At 38.8% G+C, this 20,681-nt stretch overlaps 1 long non-coding RNA gene across 1 annotated transcript in view; it reads left to right on the forward strand.

The window, feature by feature from the left end:
* Positions 1-3,105: 3,105 nt before the first annotated feature.
* LOC105481871 (uncharacterized) overlaps positions 3,106-20,681 on the forward strand; it is a 140,531-nt gene continuing 122,955 nt past the window's right edge. The window contains exon 1 of the long non-coding RNA XR_987230.2: positions 3,106-3,239. This is a non-coding gene — a long non-coding RNA (uncharacterized lncRNA). The remainder of the gene's footprint in view (positions 3,240-20,681) is intronic.

Genomic DNA, 20,681 nt, shown 5'->3' on the forward strand with positions numbered 1-20,681 from the left:
CATGACAGGGGCTAAGGGCATCTTTTTTGATATTCATATTACTAAAATACCTTTGATGGATGGAAGTAGCCCCAGTGAAGTTCAGCTGCAAGAAAGTACCAGCGCCTGAGGAAAAACTCCCTCTATAGCAAGGCAGCTCTGAAGCAGCACCTGGGATTGCCACCTGGTCATTGGGTGTTGAGGAAGAATGGTTTCAGGTATAAGATGAGAATAAGAATGTGAAGCTTTTTTCTTACCAATCCACTTTACTGTGAACACAGTCAGAGGAAACTGGCTGTGTGTGCTTGAAATGAAAGATTATAACACTCAGGGAAAAAATGTCCTCCTTCTGCAGCCTGAGGAACCCTTGCTACCTGGGCAAGATCTAGACCAGCAGCAGGTGGCAGTGATCAAAGCAAATATCCTAGCCCTAACTCCAGCTCTCTAGGTGTTGTCAGGTAGAGACGTTAGCAGGGATAAATGGAGAGATCTTTTCTTGCTACCAACATTTTGACTGTCTCTAACTTGTTGAGTGGCAACACAATTGGATGATACATATCTATAGATATCCAGTACTTGTTAGAGTTTAATGTGGATATGAATCATCTGGAGAGGTTGTTAAAATGCAGATTTTAATTCACTGAATATGGGGTGAATTCTGGAATTCCAAGTTTCTAACAAATTCCCAGGTGATGTGAATATGGCTGGTCTGAGGACCACACTTTGCATAGCAGGGTGTGGTAGATAAATTTATGTCCCCCAAGAAGATCTCATACCCTAATGCCTGGGACTATGAGTATGTTACCTTACATGGAAAAAGGAACTTTACAGATATAATTAAGTTTGCTAATTTATTGACCTTAAAATAGGGAGATTCTCCTGGATTATTTGAATGGGTCCAGTGGAATTATATAAACCCTTGAAAACAGAGAGCAGAAAAGAAGAGGAAGTCAGAGAGACATGATGTGTCAGAAGGACTTGACACACCATTGCCAGCTTGAAGATGGAAGGACCATGTGGAGTTCTGCCAACATCCTGAATGAGCTTGGAAGTGGATTCTTTTCCAGGGTGTCCAATAAGGAACTCAGCCCTGCTGACACCTTGACTATGTCCGTCTGAGACCCAGGGAATCCGATTGAGCTATTCGCTGCCCAGACCTCTGATCCATAGAAACAATAAGCTGATAAGTGAGTATGGGTTTAAGCTGATAAATTTGAAGTGATTTGTTGTGGCAGCAATACAAAACTATACACAACGTAATCCACAGCACCTTGCATGGACTCATCCAGTATGAATACAGTGAATCCGCGTTTCACATCCAGGAAGGATGTAAGAGCAATCAGAATTGGCTTTTGCCTTGACCAGACCTCTAGGGTTCTCAGAAGTATTAAGAAAGGCTGGGCCCTGGGAGAACAAAGATATTTTCACAGTAGAGATAGATAGGGCCTTGGAGCTCTATTAAAAGAGAATATTTAAAGAGATAGGAGGCTTTCCAAGGAAACTGTAACTTATAGGTCACAAACAATATATATAGGTTACAGGTAATATCAATGTTTGGGGAGACAGCTCTTCATGGGTCTCTTGTATTTCTCTGCCCTCTTGTGAGCAGAAGCACTGACAGCTTTTTGTTGCAGATGATCCTTCCAGGATGTTTGTATAGTGAACAGCCTTGGAAGACGGAGACAGAGTCTGGCCTTCTCTGGACCAAGGGTAGGTTTATTTACTGCTCGTGTAATAAAAATCATATTTCCCTTGGGGGTGAAGGTGGGCAGGTTTGTTTGCTGCCCATTGTAGAAGATGGGGTTTCCTTTAGCTTGGTGTTCCTGTGTTCTGTGGCTGTGATGCAAACCCACTGTGCACTCAGCATCCACCTGGGCTTCTTGAGATTACCCCCATGGGCTTTGAGGGGCAAGGAGAACCAGTGTAAATGTGAAGCTTATGTTTGCTCTTGCGAAGAATAAAGTTCTTTGTCTCTCACCTAGGAGGCTAATCTCTTCTGCCATCATCCGTGAAGCTATGGCAGGCTCACTTGTTAGCTTGCAAGAGGTTAAAACCTCAGTCCCTTCACAGCTCATAACAATGTATGAATAAAATCTCTCTCTCTCTCTGTCTCCCTCTCTCTCTGTGTGCGTGTGTGCATATGCCTGTGGATTCCAAATATTAAAACTTAAAAAATACTATGAAAAAAGTCAAAGAAGATGAACTTATTATGAAATAATATGAAGTTTCTCAATACCATGAAGTAAATAGGTTTTTGGCTCTAGTACTCTCTTCTAAAGTCATGTCGTTTATAGTGAATCTCCTGCTAACAAATATTATATTCAATCAGCAAGAAGTCCAGAAGTTAACTGAAATAAACAGCTCTGCTTTTTTTTTCTTTGATATTTATTTTGCTACCATGCCTAGCATGTTTAAGTAATATAGATCTTCCCAAATATTATTTTATTTTATGTCAAATTTTTTTGTATCCTGCATTTTTTAGTATCTTTGCTTCATTTAAATAATAATAGTGGTAATCATGATGAGCTAGGTTCTTGATAAAAAAATTTTAAATGCTTTATTCTAAATTTTGGGAGCTGACATGAGTCTTTGGTAAACATTGTAAGAGATTATAATTATTTTCAACAATTTTTAAGAAGATTTAATTTTGTAAGAGGGCCTCAGTGTAATAGTACTTCATTAGAAAAAAATCAAAATTTAGTAGATATTTATTGCTCTTTCTAGACAGATTGAAAAATTCTGTGAATGATCACAGCCCTATTTTCACCTTTTAGATCCATCAAGGAGGAATGTAAGTGTGCTTGTAAACTGAAAACACTCTGTGAGTTTTGTTTTCCAAAACTGTGTTACTTAGAGACTGGGAAAGTTTCAGGTATTCCAAATATAGCTTGTTTGGTGACAGATATCACTTGATAGTCTTCTATATCAAATTTGTCTTTTTATTGACTGTGCCTATTGAATATTCATTGTGTCTACCAAGACAGATTAAATATTTGCATGCAGAACTGTTCCGATTTTTATAAAAAGACTGTAAGTGTGTTGTTTTTTGTTTTGAGTCACCACTATTTCTCCATCTGCTTTTCATAGATTTCTGCCAAGTGGAAGAACATGAAAAATAATCTAGGCCAAATGTTACCTTTTTTTGGTTGAAATTTTGTGTTTGTTTATAGCAGAAAAGCAATAGAAAGTAATTGTATAATAAGGAGTTCCTGTTTACTGAGTGGAAGATGATTGCCTGGCAGACCTGGTTGAAAGTAGAGGTGAGTGGGGGTGAGGAAAGGTATGAAGACAGGTAAAATTGCCTCTTCTACAAAAAATGGTAACTATGTGAAGTGAGGGCTATGCTAATTAGCTTAATTGTGTTAAATGTCTCACAATGTATACATATCTCAAAACACCATGTTGTATATCCTAAATATATACAATTTTAATTTGTCGGTTATACCTCAATAAACCTGGAAAAAATAAAAAAGACCTGTCTTCATTGTATAGGCAAGGCCGATCTGATTAAGATTTTTCTGAATCTGAAATTTTCACAGTTAAAATAGGCAAAAATAATTAATTCTTTACTGTTTTTTGAGCACTCCCTATATACAAAATAATTTTAGTTAAACAGTGCAATTCTTTTTTCATTTAAAAACATAGCAAGTCTTGCCAAGCCCCGTCTTTATTTAACAAACAAAAATGCCAATCTCTTTTTGCCGCAGGTTTGTTTTTAGTATTTTGCATCTAACCCTTGAATAAGATAATTTGGGTTTTCCAACAGCTCACTGCCAGCATGCAGATTGTTTTTGCTCTTATATTTTCCTTGAGAACTGCTCATTCACTATTTCCAGGACACTAAAGATCACCTTAGAAGATTAGTAAAAGGCCACCAAAATGATCTGAAAGGAAGAAAAAAAACATCTCCAAGGGGAAGACTAGTTCTTGTTTTGATAAAATACTAGAACCATTAACTTTATCTTCAATATTCTCTCTCCCACTTTCTCACTGGGTTAGTAAAGTCTTATGATTTAAGACTGAAACTTCTTTTAGCTGATAAGACACCATTTTAATATTACAAGTTCTGCTTTCTCTTGTTCTTTGTTGTTGATGTTAATGCTTGATTTATTTCCAAACTGTTCCTTAATGTTGGAAATATAAATTCAACACACATGACGAAAATTTAGCCGTGATATTGCTTTTTGACATCTACTAGCCTTTGACAGGAATGCTTTTATTCTGTGAATTATGAATGTCATGTAATATTCCTATGCTATGTTTTGTGAAATCATAAAAATGAGCCTTGAAGAATCTGAGGCATGAAATTTTGTGCCTTTGTTGATCTCTGGTGTCTCTGTTTGGTCCAATTCAACACAAGCCATGGTGTCTTATTAGTATTGTCATTTCCACATATAATGTAATTTGTAAATACCAATGTAAAGAGCATTTATTTATTTCATAAGGGAGAGAATAAGTCCAAAGCACTTCTTCTTTTTTTTTTTTTAATTAAATAATAGGATGAGGTGAGAGTTGATAGTGTTAGTGTTTCCTCCCTTAAGGGAAAGTAATATTGCTCCAGGTGTAGTTTTTCACATAATTCCCTTTGCACTCTCCCCCAACCCCTACCTAGGATATTTTGTGTACTTTGTTAGCATAAAGGGAGTATTTTCAGCCATTTCTTTGATCATATTGGGAAATATTCTGGGCACTCTTCAAAATGCTGTGCAAATTCTCAACTCAGCACCCTGCTCAAGTGTTACCTTTTCCTGTGATGCGATCCCAAACCTAACTCCACTAGAAAGTACACTCAGCTCAGATGACAGCTTTTCTGAATGTCCTAAATTTTGTCTGATTTAGCCTGTATTGAAGTACCCCTTTTTGTTGACTCTTATCTGCATTAGAAGAAGGTCTTTCCTTTGTCTCTTCCGCCTTTCTCTAGTTATTTGATTTGTATGTGTTTTGGCTTTCAAACTGCTATGTAAAGTCTGTGGGACTAGGGCCCCTGTCTTATATATCCTCTACACTCCTGTGATACTGGAAACAGAGTAGCCACTGAGGAAAAAATGGGTGTTGATTAACTGAATGACATCCAGTGAGCAGTGTTGTTTACTTCCTCATGCCTTTGGCTTCCTTTGTGGGAAGGCCCAGTGTCTTCATATAGAAGTGGCTTAAAGAATATTAAATGAATATATGAATGTGATAATTAATGAGATGTGGTCCTTTTGTTTTTATTTTGCTTTTTTTTTGAATTAGGTGACATGATCTTTTTTAAAAAGTCATAGAAATGTTATAAAACCTGCCTGAAATGGAGTATTCCAAATGGACATGTCAAATATGGTGACAGCCAGCTGTACAGGACACTGAAAACTAGGCAAAAAGATGAGACAATAATGAGTTTCTCCTTACAGGGACAAGACCATATGCTTAGACCCCATGCTATATGGGAAATGGAAGCTCTGATTGAGAATCTGGGCATCTTAGTCCCGTGCCTTTGGTCTGACCATGCTTTTTTATTGGTTTTAAGAGTCTGACCCCTTTGGCTAAGAACAAGCCTTTCCTAAATACCATTGGAGAAAGTGATGGGGATAAAAACCAACCCAAAAAACCCAAAGCTGCTGACTCAGCAGCAGTTCCAGCTAGAGGAGCGCTGTGGTGGTAGGTCGTTTGTAACAGAGAACAGCTGTCTTTGGAATATCGGTGCCAGAAATTCTTCTGCTTGACTTTCATTGTATGTTTCTTGCCAGGAGAGCTGTGTTGTTCATGGGGTGCACACTTTTTTGTAAGGTTGTTTTGGCTTCACAATCTGTTAATATGAGAGATTTTTTTTTGACTCCAAAAATGGCTTGGCGAGTGCAGCATCAGTGATGTGCCCTCTTGTTGTTTTCCTTGGAGGCAGGTGGCTATGTAGGCTTCTCAATATTCCTTTGTTTGTGCAGCATTTTGATGTCATCTCATCAGTGCTGACTTCAGTAGGGATGGAATTTTTGAGTTAACTTCTGTGTGTTTTCTTTGTGAAAAATACATTTAAGAGAATGTAGTTGAGGTGCTGTGGCCTAGAGATCAAGGGACAGAAACTGTTTTGACTTCAGCCTTGGAGAGATTTGTTAGGGGCTATGTTAGCAGAACTTGAACTGGTTAGAAATAAACTGGTAGTTGTCTTTTGTGGAAGGAAGCACCTAGGAATACTCAGATGTCTTTGTGACTTGGAAAAGAATCTGCTACCCTAAAAATGTCCTAAGAGCTAGTAGTTATTTGACCTATTATGAAAATTATCCTGCAAGATTTTTGAGAAAGATAATATAAGGAAACTACATAAATGTAATGCCTTAAAATAAAATTAAATCCTTAACCCTGTGAAAAGATACATTTTTCCTTTTCCTATCTGAATATTAACTTTTAATTACATTAATGTCTGTGTATTAAATCTTTGCTTTTTTTTCTAACTTAAAGGAAAAAACTTCCCTCCTTTTCAAGGATAGTTCCTCCATTTTTGCTGATGATCTCATTTATTTGGACTACTTTCAGAGTAGTAAAATAAATTTCTCTTCCTTTTTTCATTTGCATATTTATTCCCTCTTCCTTCCTTGGCTCCTTTGCCATTTATCTACAATAAATTAAGGTTTCTCATCATTCTGAAACCCACTTTTTTTTTGTAACCTTACTTCCCTTTGGTCTACTGTCCTATTTTTCTTCTTACTATTAATTGAATTCAATTTGGCTTTATGGATTATGCATAATGTTAGCTACTGGGGTGCAGAGATGAATTAACATAGAGTGTCTGCTTTCAGATAGCTCATGGTCTACTAGAGGATGCAGACAAAGTGGATGACCTGGTAGACTGTGCTAAGTACAAAGCAGAGTTAGACATTGAAGAATTGAAGGACACAGAGCATGGGACATGTGACTCCATCTCAAAGTCCAGGAAGCTTTCTCAAAAGAGATCATACTCTAGTAGAATCTTGAAAGATTAGTAGAGAAGATAGAAAGTCCCGCATGGGCAGGCAGAGAAACATGAGAAAATTAATATATGATTTGGCACCTTGGAAGGCATGGCTTCTCTGGTAGGTGAGGCCCATATAGACCCATACAATGGTTCTGTATGCCTTACAAAGGAGTTTTAGTTTCCTTTTGCATTTGTAACAAATTATTATAGACTTGGTAGCTTAAAACAATACAAAGTTGTTATTTTACAGCTCGGGAGGTCACATGTCTGAAATGGGCCTTATGAAGCTAAAATTAAGGGTTGGCAGAATTGTATGCCTTTTGGAAGCTCAAAGGGAGATATTGGGGGGAATCCCCACCCCTGATATTTATCGTGGGTTCTTTTCTATTCCCTAAGTGTCTCAGCTGGTTTGAGAAATAAAGGGAAAGAGTACAAAAGAGAGAAATTTTAAAGCTAGGTGTCCGGGGGAGACATTTCATGTCGGCAGGTTCTGTGATGCTCCCCGAGCCATAAAACCAGCAAGTTTTTATTAGTGATTTTCAAAAGGGGAGGGAGTGCACGAATAGGGTGTGGGTCACAGAGATCACATACTTCACAAGGTAATAAAATATCACAAAGCAAGTGGAGGCAGGGCGAGATCACAGGACCACAGGATGGGGCAAAATTAAAATTGGTAATGAAGTTTCGGGCACACATTGTCATTGATAACATCTTATCAGGAGACAGGGTTTGACAGCAGACAACCTGTCTGACCAAAATTTATTAGGCAGGAATTTCCTCATCCTAATAAGCCTGGGAGCGCTACAGGAGATGGTGGCTTATTTCATCCCTTCAGCCGTACAAGGTGGCCACCTCAAGGGGGCCATCTATAGACCTACCCTCAGGGCACATTCTCTTTCTCAGGGATGTTCCTTGCTGAGAAAAAGAATTCGGGGATATTTCTCCTACTTGCTTTTGAAAGAAGAGAAATATGGCTCTGTTCCGCCTGGCTCACCAGCAGTCAGAGTCCAAGGCCATCTCCCTTGTTCCCTGAACATTGCTGTTATCCTGTTCCTTTTTTCAAGGTCCCCAGATTTCATATTGTTCAAGCACACATGCTCTACAAACAATTTGTGCAGTTAACGCAATCATCACAGGGCCCTGAGGTGACATTCATCCTCCTTAGCTTACGAAGATGACGGGATTAAGAGATTAGAGACAGGCATAGGAAATCACAAGGGTATTGATTGGGGAAGTGATAAGTGTCCATGAAATCTTCACAATTTATGTTCAGAGATTGCAGTAAAGACAGGCATAAGAAATTATAAAAGTATTAATTTGGGGAACTAATAAATGTCCATGAAATCTTCACAATTTATATTCTTCTGCCGTGACCTCAGCTTGTCCCTCCATTCAGGGTCCCTGACTTCCTGCAACAGGGAGAATCTGTTCCTTGCCTTTTTCAGCTTCTGGAGCCTGGCTGTATTCTTCAGTTTATGGCTGTGTTACTAGTACCGGGGACCAGGACATGCACATCTTTGGAAGGCTATTACTTTTCTTATACAGAAAGTGTTTGAATTTATCCTGAAGGCAAGAAGAAGCTCTTGACACACATTTAGCCAATGAATATGGTGGTGCTTTAGAAATTTATGCTTTAGAAGAATCACTCTATGGAAAATAGACACTGGAGGTAGGGGGAAAATTAAAAGAATATTGCAGTTGTTCATGCAAGAACAATGGGATCCTAAAACAAAGCAATGGCAATGTGGATGGAAGGGGAGATGGCAGACTTAGCTAAAAAAATGAATATGGAGGCTGGTCCAGGTCTTTAGGATGAGTCATCCTGGATGACTCTCAACTTTCAGTCTTAGGAGCCTAAGTAGACAGCTATTACATTAACCAAGATAGAAAATACAAAAGAAGGTACCAGCAGATTTGGGGTAACAAAATATTTGACTTCGGTTTTGGTTGTGTTGAGTTTGAGCAGAGAGGCCTTGTACCCAGCTGAAGAAGATCTGGAACCCAGGAGAGAAGGTGGTATTTGAACTCATAAGACAACAATTGTATAGAAGAGATTGCCTAAAGATAGTGTGTAAAATGAAAAGATTTAAGGGTCAAGTCTATGTTATTAATGACTGGTCTTACAGAGACCTTGCTATGCTTTTTACAAGTAGTGCTGAACACAAACCCATGTATGTCTTGTATTTTGTTCAAACTCATGGTAAATAAGAGCAGAGAATTTTTGAGGATAGGAATAACCTTTATTTCTGAATCTCCTCTTGTGTCCTCCCACTGATTGAATGAATACTCACCCACATCCAGGCATAAATCTAGATTGGAGTTATATTGCGTCTCTTTGTGTTAAAATATAAATCCTGAATTATTAAAATCAATAGCATTTTTGGTCTGTTGATACCTTTACCAATATAGACCTTTACTTATTTACAAAAAGAAATATTTGGGGTTTCTCCCATTTGAGAATTATCTTTCAAAGTCACAATTAGTCACAGAGTCACAATAATTAACCTATAATTAGGTTAAACATAGATGCTTTCCAGGGAAGTAGTTGAAATGTGTGTGTTGTCAGTACTGGACATCTGAAGAAAAAGTTTATTTTCTTTAATGAATACACAAAGTTTTATGTTTTGTGTTTTTTTTAGTCACAAAGTTTTATGTTCATTCCACACAACTTTATGATCCTGTTAGCGTCAGTAAGAAGTGATCACTTGGACTCAGGAAGGGGAACATCACACACCGGGGCCTATCATGGGGAGGGGGGAGGGGGGAGGGATTGCATTGGGAGTTATACCTGATGTAAATGACGAGTTGATGGGTGCAGCACACCAACATGGCACAAGTATACATATGTAACAAACCTGCACGTTATGCACATGTACCCTACAACTTAAAGTATAATAATAATAAATAAATTAAAAAAAAAAAAAAAAGAAGTGATGAGAGACAATCTGGAAGTTCTCAAGGCTTCCAAACTCTCCCTGGGTTTATTTTTCCAGTTAATAGCATCCTTTCCTGTCTTTTAGAAACCTCAGAGCTTCAGAGTCATCTTTGGCCTTGCTTTCCTTCTATTTGTTCAACTGGCCACCAAAATTGGTCAACTGACCTCTGAAATGACTCATCATTTTCTACCTCTGATTTCTCCCGAGCTCATGTGTTGTGCTGAACCCTTATGAACCTCAGTAGGGAAGGCACTCGGTTCAAAAGGCTGAAGAACAGAGACCCAGAGCCATCAAATGAGACATGGGGTTTTATTAGGGGCTTACTTACAAGAAAGAGAGTCCAGGCAGGGTGGGCTTGGCAGGAAAACAACAACCACTTGCAAACAGCATACAGTTTATATAGCATTTTCACTTAGCATTCTCTTCTTAATGACCTACACCTGGCAACCTTCATTTAACTCAAAACTTAAGGCCTCAATCCCCTGCACAGCCTGTGCTCCATGAGACAGGACAGGGGCTCAGATGTTCCTCATAGACAGGGAATGAATCTCCAGGTAGGCCACTTCTGGATCCCCTAGCTTGGAACACACATTCAGGGGCATCTGCCATATAGGGTCATTCTAAGGGCGTGCTTAAGTTATTGCTCTCAGGTGCATTTACTTTACATTTTGAAATAACCTTTTAATAAGTCTCAGCATCTAGCCTATCCCCAGTGCTAGTTTATTTTGAACATTGTCAACTAGGTAAGTTTTCTGAAACACACAACTGATCAAATACCATACAAACCCTTCAGTAGCTCTCCACCGCCTGTCAAATAAAGCTCCAAACATCTAACAGCCAAGACCCAGCCTGCCCTCCTCTAGATATTCCCAACCATGGACACCCCACTCTATGCTTTGTGATTTTCTTTCTCTACTGTTCTGATGGGAATGACCTTCCTTTTTCTGCCTTCCTGCCTTCTATGTTGACTTAGTGAACAGAGACTTATTTTCAAAGGTCCAACTCAAGGGGCATCTCCTTTGTGTGTCTTTTACTCTCTTCTACTGCCACTACAAGTGTTTTTGCCATATTGACTCTCTCTACTTTAATTGTTATCCCCACTCCTCACCCCTCCTTACCACTCTCAGATTCTGTATCCTTAGCACTTAACTGGTATTTAATAATGATTGAATGGTTTGATGGAAAATCTAGTTAGAGTCTAGTTTCAGTCCCTCTCCTGATTGACTATGGGTCTCTTTTTCTCTTTTGTTTGCCTATAAAAGGGAGAAAATCTAAGTACAAGTTTGTCAGATCAGGTCATGATAGGCTGAGTCTCTATTGCAAGTGTTCTTAATTTACATAGTGAGGTTTTAAGATGAAGAATGAGAATGTTACTCAAATCTTGTACAAACAGGTGTTTGTGCCTGGGTGTGGCTAGCAGGTACAATATAACTCCAAGTCAGATTTATGCTTGGGAGTTTCAGAAGCAGCCATTCTTATTATTTTCTTCCAGGCATGCATGGTAAAACAATTTCACAGGAATGCATACTTTAATCTTATTCGGTTTTGTGGGTTTCCCAGGAGACTTGCTCATGTCTTTCAGGTATCATATGGGCTGTTGTCCAGGGTTAAAGAGCAGGTAGGGCTGCAAGTAATCTTTGATAGTGAAACCTGGCTTCTATTCAGAAACATGAAAATTTAACCTGTTCCAGGATTTGAGAGTCCATTGGTTATCAAAACCCTCTAGTTCCTTAAGGCTATGGACTCTTTGATTGGGTTATGAGAATGTACTCACTGGGCTAAACAACAATCTTGCTTTTATCTTTCCAAGATTTGAGTAAATTGTGCTTATATTTTATGGAAAGCCAGGGAGGTAGACACCACCTCATGGAGAGATGCAGTCAGAAGTGTTGTATTGGGGCTGGGCATGGTGGCTCACGCCTATAATCCCAGCACTTTGGGAGTCTGAGGCGGGTGGATCACTTGAGGTCAGGAGTTTGAGACCAGCCTGGCCAATGTGGTGAAACCCTGGCTCTACTAAAAATACAAAAATTAGCTGGGCGTAGTGGCACATGCTTGTAATCCCAGCTACTTGGGAGGCTGAAGCAGAATAATTGCATGAACCTGGGAGGCAGAGGTTGCAGTGAGCTGAGATTGTGTCATTGCACTCCAGCCTGGGTGACAAGAGCAAAACTCCATCTCAAAAAAAAAAAAAAAAAAAATGTAGTATTGGTTTGCTGATAAAAAAGTACCATTGAACAGATGTTTTAAAGAATTGAAGTTTATTGTCTCCCAGTGCCGGATGCTTGATGCCCAAGATCAAGGTGTCAGGAGGGTAGGTTCCTGCTGAGGCTGTGAGACAGACTCTGTTCCAGGCCTCTTGCCTAGTTTCTCGTGGTTTGCTGGCAATCTTTGGCATTTCTTGGCTTGTAGATGTATCATCCTGATATCTGTCTTTATCTTCTCATGGTGTTCTACCTGTGTGCATATGTGTCTCTGTGTGCAAATTCTCCCTTTTTATAAGGATACAAGTCATGTTAGATTAGGGCTCACATGAATGACCTCATTTTAACAGAATTATCTCTGTGGAAACCTTGTTTCCAAATAAGTTTATACTCTGAGGTACCGGGGGCTAGGGTTTTGACTTGCTGTTTTTGGGAGATCCAATTCTACCCATAACGAATGGTATATGCTGGTCTGGCACACTGGCTGTAGCCCTGCAGTAAGATCTTGGAGGCTTCCGGCTGGGCCAGTGTCAGGAATCAGTCCTTTGGTGCTGGACTATGGGGATACCTGGAGAGCTCTTAGAGAGAGGATTGAAGGGAGGTGCTAGATAAATGTGAGGCAGAGGCTATCTACCAACTGGCAGGACAGCAATTTAAGTATCATTCCTGGGTAGAGAGATTGATTTACTTGGCGGTATATTTTAGGGGTGCTGAGAGGGCCATTTCCTTGTAAAATTCCTATTTGTTGATGAATACTTGAACTTATGTCAACCAGCTTCTACAAGTTATAGAAGTTGTTGCTTATGAAGTATTCATTTTGTGCCAGGCATAGGTCTTTCTCATCACACTCTATAAGGACGGTGTTTTATTCTCTACAAGATGAGAAAACTGAGTCACACTGGTAAAACAACTTGTCCAACGCCACAACTAGTAAGACTTCCAGAGTCTGTGCTGCTAACCAGTATAGTAGTATGCCTCTATGTAAATTCTATGTAAATAGCATATGTGCTAATAAGAGACTACCGTATTTTCACTGTTCTTGGGTGGGTCTCATGATACATTTTTAAATGATTTTTTGCACAATCTATTTCAGATTCATTTTGTAGTAATGAGGAACATAGAAAATATATAAAGCTAAAGATTGGCTCACTGGGATGCAGTCTATTTCCTCCTCTTCCTTTCTCCAGCAGCGGTCACAGGCCTTGGCTCTGAGCATGGCCACATTGATTAGGGGCAGATGTTATATGATCTGAGAAATTTTCCTGGCCTCAGCTTTTGATAATGTCTGAAATTTTAATCCTGGGGATTCATTGTACTTATAGGAGCTCGCAGATAAATAGTTGTTGATATGATTTACCTATATGGGGATATTCAAGTTTGAGTACCTACTCCCTGCTGTTAGCATTTTAATTACATCTGAGATTACTTTCTTAGGTGACTAGCTGTGATAAGACTCTCAAGGACAGGGACCTTGTTACATTGATGGTGTAGAACTTGGCTGATGGTGGCCAAGGAATCCAAGAATATAATCAACCAATTAATTAATCAATTAGTTGATGCCATCGATATTTATCAAATACTTCTTCTGGGCCAGATATTGTGCTATATGCTGGTATAGAGCAAAAAAGAGAAGCTGAAAGGAGAAGTGTATAGAGCTCTGAAAATAAACCCCATGATTTTGGGAGTTTTGCCTCAGGCTAGCTGGTCCTTCTCCAATACAATATTATCTCCAGTGGATAAAGTTCAAGATGAGATGTTTCCAGGGAGAGATGATGGGTAGTGATCTATGGAATCTTGTTACTTTGCTTCCCTTCTTTTGTTTTTTAGTTATGCCACAGACTATGAAGCTCTGTACCGGAATTGGACGAGTCAAGGGAAGATAAGAACTCCCACCAACATTCATAGATCTGGAAAAGAAAATTCATTCATGTTTAGGTTGCTACTTCAGATAAAGAAAACTTTTAGAATTATCTGTGATTAGAGTTTTCTGTGTTGTCATTTATTATATCTCCTGTCAATACAGTGTCTGACACATAGGAAGCACTAACTAAATGTTTTTACTCTTTTACAGTTGAGTTAAATAGTATTTTTCTATATGGGCAGAAAATAATTGCTTTGGTTCTCAAGGATATCTGAGTTTTCAATTCCTTAGATTGTAGAACCTGAGGACCTTCATTAATTAGAGAAGTTAAACACACACACGAAGGAAAAAGTTGTATCCCTTATCTTAACACCCATAGAATGGGTGGGGTAAAAATAGGGCTATAGTGGGTAGCAACTTACTGAACTCAATATCTGGAAAAAAAGATTCTCCAAGAAGACTGGCTGACTGAATTGAAGCATGGGCATACAATAACATTAGAATTTTCTTTTTCTTGCTATTATCTTTATGAATGACCTGTTAGAAGTTTCTAAATATAGTTAACTATTTCAATTTTCTCAAAGTTTTTCAACTAAGAGAGCCACAGAAGCACACTATGGTTGAAAACTTGGAAACAGTACATGTCAGAACCTGGGTGATGAATTTCTCTTCTTCTGCACTGCTGAGTTGATAAATGGGAACTGCTGACAAATCCATACAAATGAGAACTTTCTGGATGGTGGGCAGTGATGAAAGACAGCTGTTTTTTGCCTGTTGGTTCCAGATTGTCCTGTTTTACTGCATGCTTGGCTCTTGCATATCTCTTTCTGTGCTGGTAAAGGTAAATTTTTTTTTTTTTATGGGGAGCGCTGGTGTTCTAAAGGATGTTCCAGATGGGAATTTTGGGGTTAAGTACTTGCGACTGAGAGCTAGCCTTGATATTTTTGGTTCACCTGCTATTTATCATTTTAAGATGCTTGAAAAATTAGTCCTTTTAACAAACATTTTAAATGTTTAATACCAATCTAAAGTGAAACCTGTATCTCTTGTGTTGATGATACAACAGTTACTCTATCTAGTAGTTAACTGCATCAATAATGTTCATTAATGGAACTTTTATGGCTGGTTGTTGGGTTTACCAGTAATCTCTAGTTTTCTTGCTTTATGAATATTTGAGACACAATTATAGAGACTATTTCTTTCCCTCAAGAGGGCTAGTTTTTTCCCTCCATTGATTCTCCTATTTCTATAGTATTTTACAGTACTAAGCTGCCTTTTATGTTAGCTTACTACCAACTCTTAAGGTCATTAATAATTCATGCTCCAGATGTGTGACTTGGTAGCTTTAATTAGCTATTACTATTTTCTAGAAAAGATGATTTTACTTTTGAGTATTATTACATGGAACAAACTACTTAAAGAATGTATATACTTAAAAATGAAATAATTTTATTGGAACTGTGTTTTAGGCTCCAAATTTACTTTCCTTTTTATTTTCCTTTTATTTTAGGAATGAAAACTTGTTTATAAAATATTATTTTTGTATATTAGCATATTTTATACTTTAAGTGCTTACAGTGTTTTGGGAATGCTTTTGCATTGCCTTTCCCCAATATCCCATTTCCACTGCCATCTCAAATTTCAAGTGGTTAGTTTATATTCTTTTATAGGCTATAAATTTGTAAGCCATGTGAAGAATGGCTTGTGTTTTTGTCTAGTGTTTCATAAGCCTTTGTACTTAGTCTGACCACAACTGAGCATCTTTTAAAGACTTGAAATGATGACTTCCAGCCATTGTATTTTGACTTAGCTGACTCGAAGGGCCCTGAGCCTTCAATCAGGCAGAACTTGGCTCCAAGAACAATACAGCTCAATGCATTTCTATGGAAATAGAGTCTCTGTGTACATGTTGCTCTCCTTATCAGAAGGTATGGCTGTTCAAGTATCCCAACAGCTGTCATAAAGATGTCTTAAAACTAAATTAGTTCGAACTCAACTTGAATGCTTCAGAATTCACAGGAAGTGGGGAGAGAAAAGATGTTGTAAAATCTAATACCACAATTTGCCAATTTTTTAAAGCTTTGAGCCATAGGGTTTGACCAATGTTCCTCTGAACTGGTCTTTTTAAAGTGATGGTGGGATAATTTTATGATTGAAAAGTTCTGTAATTAAATGTAGCATAAAAGAAAACTTTTAGAACTAAAGAATTTTAGAAAACCATGTAAGTTTGGGTTTAATTTAGCGGGATGAATGAACTCATTCTATCTGAATAAGTGCCTCTAGATAAACCTGAGAAAATCAGAGAACCCATTCTAGTGATATGTTTTTATTTACTTCTAGAATGACGGTAAATAAGTGAGTCTGGGAAAATATTCCAACTGAGGTAAATTGTTAGATATGTAGAGGTTTACATAGATTCACTTTCTTGTGAACTATTTGGGTTAATGACATGTTGAAAAGGTTGTCTAAAATTTTTTTGGTACTTACAGCTACTTTATCGAGTAATTGCTATTCTTATTTTAAATTTTATGATACATAGAATTCTGTGTTATCAATTCTGAGCTTCTTTTGCTACTATTTCAATTGAAGTAAAAACTTTACAATACAACTTTTCCTATTAGGCAAGTAGTTTTATTGATTGATTAATTGTCTAATTTCAAATTAGGTGTAACTATGTGTGTCTAGCTTACCACCATAATGTTGCATGTGGTGTAAATAATTATAGAAAGGACTGTGCTAAACAGTGGTTTGCCAAGTATTCACAAGCTCACTGAACATACCAGGCAAAGTGTTAATTTGCCTGTTTTATTTCTGTCTCTGTTATCAATAGCCTTCAAGTCTTCTGGGATTGAGGTTTGGTTTCTAGTCACTTGCTAATTGCCATTTGAATTATAATTTCACAAATAACAAACAGAAGATTAAGTCTCAGCCTTTAAAGCCCATATTTTTTTCTCCATGAAAAAATTAATTTATTTCTGTGAAAAGAGTGACACTAGCTTTTACACTGATTTTAGTTTCTTAGGATAAATGAAACTGGAAGGAGTTCTGTTTCCTCATTAGGACTTAATACCCCTGTTCAAAAACCGTGGCTTTATTACATTTTACATTCCTTTTGCTGCTTTGCCTTGTTAAGGTTTCTGTGAAATGATTTCAAGGGCTGATTGCATTTCAGAGCATGTTTTAAATGGAAATATGAGTCCTCAAGGGAATTTATGTTATCTTGGATGTACTTTAAAAGAGGGAAGAGGAAACAAAGATACAGGGGAGGGGAAAGCAAATAAAAGGAACCTTTCTATGAAGAAAGATGCACAATAGGTGTGCATAGGGGAAGTCGTATTAATTGACAGAAGTTTATTTTATGGGGACTCTAAAAGGTAACTGTCAAACTATAGTGCTGCATTTTCAACTACTAGTTTAGTCAGGATTCCTTCAGTTGCAAGTGACCGAAAACCCAACCTAAACTGGCTTGTGTTGTTAAAAAGAGAGAGTTTACTGGTACATATGAGTCATATGTGATACAGCCTCAACTGTGCCTGAATTCATGGCTAAAACTATACAACCAAGAACTGGGTTCTTGATACCCATTTATTGGATCTGTTTCTTCAATGTTGGCTCTATTTTGGGACCTCACATAGTTACTGGGTGCCTGTCAGCAACTCAGAGATTTAAATCCAGGATAAAAAAAGTTAAGGTGTTGCCTTTGGATGTATTTCCTTTGGGGGAAATACCAGAAGGGTATGTTTGCACACTGTCTAGCCTCTTTAGACTTCAAGAGCCGTCTTAGTTCAGGCTGCTATAACAAAATACCATAGATGAGGTGGCTTAAACAGCAGCCGTTTATTTCTCACAGTTCTGGAGGCTGGGAATTTTTGGGAGACACAAACATTTAGTCCATTACAAGAGTCACGATTCCTCACTTATCTGTGAGAAGGGATTGGGCATCCACTGGCAGAGAACTCATTCCCACTAGCAGGTGACAACGCTGTGTCTAGGCTGCTCTTTAGTTCCTGCTTTTATTAAACCCAAATCTGTTCTTTTGTAGTTTCTGCCCTTTGGCACTAGTGCTACCTTTTGGAACCACATGGAGAAAACACAAGGCTACACATCAGATGTAACAGAGCATATTTACACAGTCTATATGTTCTCCTGGCACAGCTCTGCCTCCAGTGCTGAGGAGGGTCTCCGTCTGAATCCTACCTGAGAGTTCTCCCACCCAGTGGTCTTTTTGATGAAAATACCCAAGGCTCTGATAAAGGAGAAACATTACCCTTTTTAGTGGTTATATCTGCAGTTCTCTTTCTGTCTACCCAAACCAATGCTTCTGGAATGGGAGTTCAGTTTGAAGTTGGTCTCTTAATTCCTAGTAATCCACTTGCAAATTGTATTGGTGGATGAGGCAGCTAGGTGCTAGAATTCTGTGGTGTCAGTACTCTGTGTCTGCTTGACATGAACAGGTTTTATTTTTACTTTAAAAGGTGGAGCAGATAGACTTTCCAGCATGCTTTCTTCCTTTTTAAACCCCATCTGCTCTGCAGTCAGTAGATACGTGAAGGACCATGGGTGTCAGCTGCCAGCACTTTTGCAGTCTCTTGCTGTTTGTTTCCCAGAAAGATTGTCTTTGTGCCAGTGGCGTGGGCTTTTTGGAGTATCTAAACTGTCACGCTACTTAGCCGCCCTGGCAGGGAAGCCACTGGCAGCAGCTTTTCAACTGGCCCTCTAAACTGGACAGGAGAGAGAGAGCTCAGGGACAACTGATGCCGGGGTGTGACTAGGACATCCCTTTCAGTCTGTTATAAACACAGGATCTCAGCTTTTGGACTGTAACTAGCCTGCTCTAGGAATCCTTTGAGCACATAAGCACGATTGACATGGTGCAGACATGGCAGCCTTGGTAGCTTGCTAAGCCTTGTATGCCAGTCAGCATATTTAGAATCACCTCCTCTCTCAGCAGCAGGTGCTAACATCACAGTGGGAGTGGTATAAACTAGGGACAGCCCTGGAGGAGTTACGAGTGGGGCTAGAGGAAGTTAGCTCACAGCAGAGTCCATAGGAAATAAGAGAAGAGGAAAGGCAATGTGGCAGAAAGAAATTCTATGACAGTAGTGAAACCATTGTACAGTGGACTTGGTGATGCACAAACATCTATGTTAACACAGAACTGCTGACTGGGGGAAAGCACCATACCGCTAACTTGACCGAGTAGTTTGTAGTTCCCTTGGTTGGGCAGATAAAGCTTACATAAATGTGGTCAGAGTTTTACATCAATGCAAATTATTAACGTTTTCTCAGATCCTGCCTGCTGTCTGATTTTACCTCAAAGAAAACTAGGACAAACGCTGGAAGAAATCCCATTAGGGAGATTCTGGCTTATCCAGAGCAGCCTCAAGGGTGGCCACGCAAATGGATTTTCAGGGCAAGTGGAGCAGATGTGTTGTCAGCCCTCCTCATTACCAGTTTATCCCTCCCTGCCCCAGGAAAAGGCAGGAAATGGGCAGGGCTGGCTGGGCTGGCTAACCCCACCCCAGCTCCCAGGCCATATGAGACTTAGGATGCACATTAATAGTTTCACCATGCTCCTGGCCTCTTGCCTTTTTCCCTTCATCCTTTTCTTCTGTCAGCAATAAATATTTACTAAGCACCTCTTAGGTGTCAGGAATTGTGTTTGGTGTTAGGGAACCAGAGGAGATGAACACGGATGCAGTTCCTGCCGTCATGGAGCTTATAGCTGAGCAAAAAAGAGAATCAAATAGTCATATAAATATGTGTATGGTTTTAAACCTGGATAAGTGCCAGGAAGGAAAGGTGTAAGATGCTATAAGAGTGTCTAACAAGGGGCATGCCATGAGGTACTGGAGTCTGTCCACCTGCTCACTCAGCACCTTCTCCAAGACAGACAGTGTAGTTCTAGTAGGGCCCCTCCCTATATTGTTTTGTTTCAATTTACCTTTCTTTTCTCCAAAGTTGCATTGCAAATATACATACTTTGGTTCTTCAATTTATTTTACCTTCATTTTATTTTGTCAACTTCAATATTCACCTTTTCAAATCATTGTTGACGGTGCATGGATTACCTAGCACAAGGCCTAGCAGGTAGTAGCTACTCAATATTTATCAGTTCCCTTCTCAGCAGAAGCCTATGTCTTGCGTTTATAATGACTTTCTCTAAGGCCCTAACAGCTCACATCTGACCAAGCAGTTAAGTTACTATGATGAGAAGTTGGGATCCCTAAATCCAGTCTCCAGCTCAGTGAACTCTTAGGCTTCAGAGATATAGATTTCAAGGCTTCAAGAGATACAAGGATGGGTTTTGGGGGAATTTTATTGTGTTCCTCTTGGAAGATGGGCTTTGACCATTCTTTATGAGTATGAGGTCCAGACAAGTCTTTTGCACTAGGAAATTTCTCCTGTCATTATGTAACTACTAATATTGTATGTTGAACTCACCTCTGGTCACTCAATAAATTCCACTGATGCAACAGTAAAATCCTGTTCTTATCAAATTTAGTTCTATTTTTTACATATGTTATTAGGACTAGAAAAGTTGACATGGGTGTAACTTTCTCATTCTTATCAATAGGAAAGCGCTAAATTGTAAATTTTCATTTAAATATTGCTAATTGGATAGCTCACATATAGCATTTTAATGGTTTCTAGGGCATCTCAGGGCAAGTTTTTCCTTGAATATTGATTTTGGAGAGCAGGGGGTCAGCAGGGAAATATGAAATAGGTAATTCAAATGCATTTAGCAAATGATTTACTGAAGATTAGTTTTATGA

This window comes from Macaca nemestrina, chromosome 7, assembly GCF_043159975.1.
Source record: "Macaca nemestrina isolate mMacNem1 chromosome 7, mMacNem.hap1, whole genome shotgun sequence".
Taxonomy (NCBI): domain Eukaryota; kingdom Metazoa; phylum Chordata; class Mammalia; order Primates; family Cercopithecidae; genus Macaca; species Macaca nemestrina.